The sequence below is a fragment of the Notothenia coriiceps genome, unplaced genomic scaffold, assembly GCF_000735185.1.
Source record: "Notothenia coriiceps isolate Sejong01 unplaced genomic scaffold, NC01 NC01_scaffold00037246, whole genome shotgun sequence".
Taxonomy (NCBI): Eukaryota; Metazoa; Chordata; class Actinopteri; order Perciformes; family Nototheniidae; genus Notothenia; species Notothenia coriiceps.
The window spans coordinates 11,222,520-11,230,730 of NW_011369947.1; the positions used below are offsets into that span (position 1 = coordinate 11,222,520).

General features: G+C 38.7%; 1 long non-coding RNA gene across 1 annotated transcript; it reads left to right on the forward strand.

Annotated features, from left to right (window-relative positions):
* Positions 1–810: 810 nt before the first annotated feature.
* Positions 811–2,399, forward strand: LOC104965775 (uncharacterized). Its single transcript, XR_800576.1, has 3 exons — positions 811–1,078; positions 1,160–1,254; positions 1,956–2,399. It is a non-coding gene; the product is annotated as an uncharacterized lncRNA (long non-coding RNA).
* The last annotated feature ends 5,812 nt before the right edge of the window (positions 2,400–8,211 follow it).

Genomic DNA, 8,211 nt, shown 5'->3' on the forward strand with positions numbered 1-8,211 from the left:
ACACTGCACGACACTCAAGGCGAAATATCGCGGTTGTAATCGGAGGAAATCGAACGCCACCACTGCACTTCAGTACACTGCACGACATATAGGAAATATTCGGGTTGTAGAATGGAGGAAATCGAATTCGCCCACCACTGCACTTCAGTACAGCTGGCACGACATCAAAGGAAATATTCGAGTTGTAATCGAGTGCGAATACCGAAATAATATAGTTAAGTGTCTTACATGTAACTCCTCAGGGTGTACACGAAAATTTTACTATTTAAAGTGTTTTGTACAACTTGTAATTCTTACTGGTTCTTCATTCTTCATTCTCACTCACCATGAAAAAAAACGACCACTATAAAACACTGTTACTGGCTTCGACCGACCTCATCCCTATTGTGACCTAATGGGCACGGAGGAGTGACAGGGCGTGAATAACCTAACCTAAGCTTTGTTCTTCTCTCCGGTTGCAACTTTTTTGTCCTTGTTTTCAGACAAAGTAGAAAACAAAATGATTGGTGATGGTGATGGTATGATGTGATGGGTGATGTGATGATGGGTATATGTAGGTCACCACCGCTAAGCTAAAGGAGGCTAATGTTGGGCTATAAAGGAACTACAGCACGGTCACATGACTTCACATCACCACCGCTAAGCTAAAGGCGGCTAATGTTGGGCTATAAAGGAACTACAGCACGGTCACATGACTTCACATCACCACCGCTAAGCTAAAGGTGGCTAATGTTGGGCTATAAAGGAACTACAGCACGGTCACATGACTTCACGTCACCACCGCTAAGCTAAAGGTGGATAATGTTGGGCGTGATGACATTTCGTCGTTATACACCAAAGCAAATGCCTTGTATGTCGGAACTTCCTGGCACTTCCTCCACATGATTTGTATTGGTAATAACTCCTCCTGTCTATCTCTGGTGTGCAGTAGCAGCAGCTAAGAAGCCGTCTGATTCCACTCCCAAACCCAAGAAGGCTCCGGCACCGAGAGCAAAGAAAGCTGATAAATCCATCTTCGACTCGGACTCTGACACCGGGTCCAAGAAACCAGCAGCAGCATCAGCTTCAGCTCCTAAAGGTACAGTGCACTGTCTGTCTTATTCAAATAATGAATACAACATTTAAAAGTCCTTCAACGGTTTGATCTGTGTTTATCCAGGTGGTGCAGGGAGAGGCAGGGGGAGGAAGAGGAAGGGCTCTGGGTCTGAAGACGAGTACAGTCCCATGAAGAAGGAGAGGACACCGGTCGGCAAAGTGAGTTTTCTCCGGCAGTGTTTGTGTTTTTGCATTTTTGCTTTATATTTGGTTCTGTACTTATACAGCTCTTTATCAGGTAGGGCTGTACCCGAATATTCGAATATTCGTTCGTTGGAGTACTATTCGGGTTTCAATTTCGTTATTCGGATATTCGTTTTGTTTGTTTTTTCCCCGTTTTTTTTCTCAAATTGAATTCATTGAAATCTCCAATATCAACGTAAGAGCTTGTGCCTCTTCGGGGGGTGCTAACACTTAACCATAAACGTTATCGTTTACTTTCTCCGTCTTTATATGTAGATATTACTTTTCTCCGTTAATCTCCGTCACGTTGTTTCCATAGCAACAACAACAACTTCCTGTCAACTGCGCTAACTCTCCTTCAAAGTAAAAGCATGTCCATACAAAATAGAAAGCCAAGCCAAATCACACTTAAGACATATACAACTGCAACGAAAGTAACAAACACAATGCGATATGCTTTTCAATTTCAAAGAACACAAATTGGGTTACATTAACAAATAACTATAAAACAATAATACTGTAGAATAACAAAAAGAATGCCGTGAATAAACCGAAATACACGCGTTGAAGCGGTTCGCTGCTGATTACTACGTGTTTCCTTGTGTGTTGTGAAGAAGCCTCAGACATGGTACTTTATATCAGACAGTATATTTATAACGTGTTTCCTTGTTGTGCAGAAGCCTCAGAAACCTCCGTCAGACGATGAAGACGATCACTTCCTGAGCGTCTCGTCTGCAAACCGTCCGGGTCGAGCCAAGAAGGAAGTGAGTTACTTTGTGGATTCAGATAACCCAGAAGAAGAAGACGACGACGACATGTTCGATTAAACACACACTTCAAACACATTCCACCCCCCCAACCTTGTGTTCCCCCCCCCCACAGACTTTTGTACATTTCCTCTTTCGTTTTATTTCCATTAATGGTAACGTTCAATGATTTTTAACGTGTGGTTGTTTTACACTTTTTCTTATACATATACAGGTTTCTTTTTTTATTGCTCATTGAAATGTTCCGTATTTGTCCGAAGCGGCTTTTAGAAGTTTAGACAGCGGTGCTTTAGCACTCTTTAATTGTTAAAATACTATGTAACTTTTTGAACATGAAGTAAACGATGAAATGTCCACGATGTGTCCGCCTGATTATTTCATGACTCTAAATTACGCAGAGGACAACGTTATCACTTGCTGTCACACGGACATCATTTCTTATTGTGATATATCAATCAGGAGAGACTTAGTTTTTAGTTTAACCCTTACGTTGTGTTCGGGTCTCCCGTGACCCGGTTCAAGTTCAAATTATATAATAACTACGCTGTTTTTTTTTTTTTATCGGAACAAGGCTTCCTGATATCCTCCACAACAGATATATAAACACTACACAACTCATTTTGACAATTTTTGCCAAGTCAGAAGGTCTCTACAAAAAAACACACATTCACACACACACACACTCACACACACAGACACTCACTCACACACTCACCTGACTCGGAGGGACATGTCCTACCAAGGAAGCGTCCTCGACATTGAGAAACACCCTGTGACTTTCTAAAGGGAATTTGACATACTACACCACATCTTTTTAAACAATATTCGACATACTATACTATGACTTTTTAAAGGTGTTAGACATATACTATGTTTTAAAATATGTGACCTACTAAACCAAACCTTTGTTCATTATTCTTCAACTTACCATATTACGACTTTTCAATTTGTTTGCACAATATACTATAAATAAACTATACTGCACACTTTATTAAAGATGTGATTCTCTCCTCTGATTGGACGTCCCATAATGGATTCACACACAAGTATTTTTTAAAATAAATATATTTTATTACTTTGCCAGGACAGTTCATGGTAAAGTTTAACAGTATATGAACATAAAAAGCATTATGTTAATGTACAAACAGAGACAGTATTTAAAATGGACAGCTGAAACAAAACCACTTCAGCCAATGGGAGGGCAGCAGAGAGCAAACAAGCCCCGCCCCTTCTACCCTCATGCCCAATCGGACGTGAGCATCATGTCTCATAGTAACGGGACTGTACAACACTGCGTGTGATCGGTGGAAAGAAGGCGACTGGACAACAACAGAGCGTTGTGATTGGTTCTGAGGTTCACGTGGTGAAGGGACGATGTTTAATCCTGGGTTAGACCGACATGTGGGGCTGAGATTTAACCTATTATGGGATGCTTTTGTATTTTAATTATTGTCATACAAAATTGAATTGAAAATTGAGTCAAAAAATTGGGAATTTCTTTTTTTTTTTACATTTGTTAATAAATTGTTGACATAAAAATTTGAATAAAACACATAAGTACATATTATGTAGAGAAGGAAAAAAAACATTAAATATATGTAACATGAATTTATAAAAGGGCTAGCAATGGACAGTAGTTTGCTTAAAATAATAAAAATGTATAAGAATAACAGGGACTTTTATTTTAACTTTATCAACAAAACATGCACATTTTTACATATAACTTTCAACCCTACGCTTCCTGTAGTATTTCAAATACATATTTATTATTTTGGGGCATTCAAAAGCTCAAATAAATTCTATAAATTCACCTAAAACCCTTTAAAAAATGCTAAATGTATTCCAACTTGGAATAAATTAATATTGCTGTATAATAGATTTCATGTGAAGAAGATCCCTTTATCGTCTAAAAAGGATCAGCTCTCAGCCCCACATGTCGGTATAACCCTGGCTCCTTAGTGGACCTGTTCACCAAATCGCTGTCTATTGATTGGGTTTGATTGATTGACAGCTGATTGGCTCCCTGGTTGAGATGGAGGCTCTGTTGTTAGACATGAAACAGGAACAAAAACATGATGTCCATTTCCTTCATGTCCGTCCCAAATCAGCTCTCCAAAATCCAGTTCCTCCTCCTCCTCCATTCTTCTTTATCTTTTGTACACTTAGACGTGAGTTCCCAAGGACGACTTGAAAGGTCTTTTCCCCACAGAGCTGCCAGTTGTAATGCAAAGCAAACATCACTTATATAACACCTCCACAGTGAGCTAGATAGTAGAGTATTACAGTTACGTCGGTACAACATTCAACAGAAAACAAGAGTAAAATTCAGCATCGTGGAGTTTGTTTGCTGCAGGAACAGAGGAGTCGTCCCTGCTGCGTTCAGGGGTCGGGGGTGAACATTCGTTGGGCTGTTTTCCAGCTTCAAATAAAATAAAAACACCAAAGATGGCTCCCTCCCTTTCTCACCAGGAGAACAGAGAGGGAGCCTTTCTAGTTTCCGTAACACTGCATTCTGACATTATTCACATTCAAACGGTTAAATAAAGGTCTGCTCTGGTTTCCCTTATGATATGTATTTCTGAGCAGGAATGGATTGCAGATGAGTTTTATTTCTTCTTATTAATATGTGCTGCTGCGACCCAGAGCCCCTCACTGCCCTAAAGGGTGACTTACTCTCTGTTTTGGATCAAAATGCAAGAAGCTGAATGACTCACTGAGACCGCGTCACTGAGATGTTTGTGCCAGGTTTTCAATTTGAATCTGTTTCTGAGAAGCTTAGTGATTTATCAGCTGCAGTGTCAACAAGCTCCACTTTGAAAATTCAGCTAAAGTTTAAATATAACGGCGTCCAAAATCAACCTGACTCTCTACGACTTATTGAAGAAAGTAATTACATGTTTTACTGTAAATTAGGATGTGTTAAATCTCATGAGTGACAGGTGGAATACCTAACACATTCAAAGTGGTATTGTGAAATGTGACCTTTGTCTTGTGGGATTCATATTTCCTTATCCATACTAGTAACGAAAGTGATTTGACTGACCTCCAGAAAAAACTTCATATATATGTATAATAAATCCTAATATAGTACGTCAAGAAATGTCGGAACATTCACAGTAAAGAGTGTTAAAAAGTCAAAGAATATTAAGTTGAAAAACACTTGTCTAAAAGTATTTAAAAATTGTTTTTTAAGTATGTCGAAAAAAATGAAAAATAGTCATAGTATAGCTTTTGGAAAAATATCCTATAACAGTCAAAGTATATTAAATAAAAAAAATATTCTGGAATTATTTTAATAATTTTACATATCCCAAAAAATACCTTAAAAATAAATAAAATAACGTGTGAAAAAATATCATGAAAAAGTCATTAAGTATGTCGAAAAAAAGAAAAAGTAATGATGAAAGATCTGACTAATAATTGTTAACTGAACATCTTTCAATTCAGATGAACCCAATTGAACCCTCGGAACAAACACCTCCACGTGTCACTGAGTCTTCTTCCTGCATCTCTCCGTCAGCAGTGAGGAAGCATTTCCAAAGCTTTCGGGTTTTAATATTCTCTGTAACTCTTGTGCTTCATGTCTTTACATCTGAGCTTCAGGTATTTCCAGGTGTTTCAGCAGCAGAGAGGGGAGGGGGGGGGGNGGGGGGGTCCTGTGAGAGGAGGAGATATCACCTCTTCCTATTGGTCGGGAGAGGTGGGAAGTAACTAAGTAGATGTACTCAAGAACTGTACTTAAGTAGAGTTTTACTCCTCTACAGCTCAGAGGTAAATGGTGTACTTTTCTCCACTACATTTATTTAATAACTTTAGTTACTTCACAGATGTGGATGAATGATGTGAAATCTAATCAAGTGTTGAATCAGACTTTAGTTCCACCTGGAGTAAATCCACAAGCTACCCTTTAGTATACAAAGTCATTCAGACTAGCTGCACCTTTACCAGCTTTGAGAACACTTTCATGATCAATCATTATAAAACATATCATATATATTATTCTGAAATGGACCAATCTGCACAATGACTACTTTTACTGTCTCTACTTTCACTATATTTTGATGAGAATACTTTTCTACTTTTACTTGAGGACCATTTTGAATGCAAGACTTTTACTGTAACAGAGTATTCCTACACTCTGAGTACTTCTACTTTTACTCAAGTACAAGATCTGAGTACTTCTACTTTTACTCAAGTACAAGATCTGAGTACTTCTACTTTTACTCAAGTACAAGATCTGAGTAGGCCTACTTCTACTTTTACTCAAGTACAAGATCTGAGTACTTCTACTCGAGTACTTCTCCCACCTCTGTTGTTCATATTGTGTTGCTATCTTCCACTTTCCCCGCCTCTCAGTGATATAGAGCTGTGTTTGTAGAGAAGCCTCTCCATCGTGTAAATGTTTCTCAAACGGTCCGAGGATCGAGGCTGTGTGCTTCTACGTTGCTACGTTTCTACGTCAGTGTACAATCGTCCCGGTTATCAGAATGTTTTGTAAGGGTATCTTTTCCCTCCGTCTGCTCAGCGGTTTCTAAAAGACACTTCTGAGAGGAAAGGGGAGGTTCTGCTCGTAAGGCGTCACAGAGAGTGTGTGGTGGAGCCCAGGTTGAAATGCTGTTAGTGAAGGATACACACTCATCAGGTCATCAGTCAATTAGGCGTCTTTGAGTTCACGAAAAGCGCTATATAAATAAAAAGTATTATTATTATTATCATCAAGTCATAGCGGGCTGCGATCACACGTACCAACACCGACGTAGCGCTGCGAGCTAACAGAGAACACACACCTTCATGTGATCTAAAGGAACCAAAGGGCTGCAGTTGATGATTTCTATCAGTTTCACTTCCACTGTGCTCCTCAAAGTAAGTGATGAGAGTTGGAAATGGTTCCACTGTGCTCCTCAAAGTAAGTGGTGAGAGTTGGAAATGGTAGCACTGCAAGCGAGTGACGTAAAGCAGCAAAAGGGCTGTCATTGTATTCAAATGTGGGTCATTCTTTTTGCCATGATTTATGTAGGTTTTTATTACTCATCAAAATCATTGCTGAGATCTCAAAAACGAAGCATAGCATTTCTAGTAATATAGAACATTATTGTGTGACAGAAAATCAACACAAATGCTGCAAGAAAACCTAGTTTAGTTCTTTTTTTGAACGTTCTGGTCGCGATTTATCCAGGTTTTAACATCAGTAATGTAATTGCATGACGCCCGTTTGAACTGTGTTCCTCAGTATTCTCTAATTGATTCCTTTCCCTGGTAACGACCGCTCCTCTATGCAGAGATGTATATTGGTTTGATAAGACTATACACTAGGGATGTAACGATACCAAAAACTCACGGTACGATAATATCGCGATAAAAAGTCCACGGTACAATATTTATCGTGATATTGAAAAATAAAGGAAAAAAAATGTGAATTTCTTTTTTTTTACTTTAATTTTTTTTTCTTTATGAAATAATAAATCTGATTTGTACAGCATTTTAGTAGGATAGTAGTATTTTAAAGTGTCAACAATATAATAACCAGACCCTGCAATAGAATAAATCAAGTTTCACTCAACTCTAACTCACTCACTAACTCACTCCCTCAGCACCATCAAGGTTATCTTTTAGGAATATGAGCATGTCCAAATTTCCAGGTAGAAGCTGGGATGTTTGGGCGTTTACAATATCCCCTGCTGTGTAAAAAACTCTCTTGCTTGGTACTGATGTTGCTGGGACAGAGAGATATGCTTTGGCCATGGGTGACAGCAGTGGGTCAAACTGTGCATTGTCTCTCCACCACTTCAAAAACAATACCGTGTTTGCCAAGAAGGTGAGGCTTATTGACAGGGCGAGATACAAATATACTGTTGGTACTTGTCAATGTCTCTAGGTATGTACATGTAGCCCTGTAGATACCATGTCCTTTTGTGTTATCTGTTGTTTTATGTTCATGTTGTAACCTACTTGCTGCCATGTTGGACAGGTCTCCCTTGAAAAAGAGATCGATGATCTCAATGGGACCATCTGGTTCAATAAAGGTTTTAAAAAAAAGTTATTTAAAAAAAAGAAAAGAAAAAAAAAATATATATTTTTTTTAAATCGTGGTAGATTTGTTCAGTCTCACAACGGTATTGAGACATTTATTTACCGCGATATCGCGATATATCGTTACATCCCTACG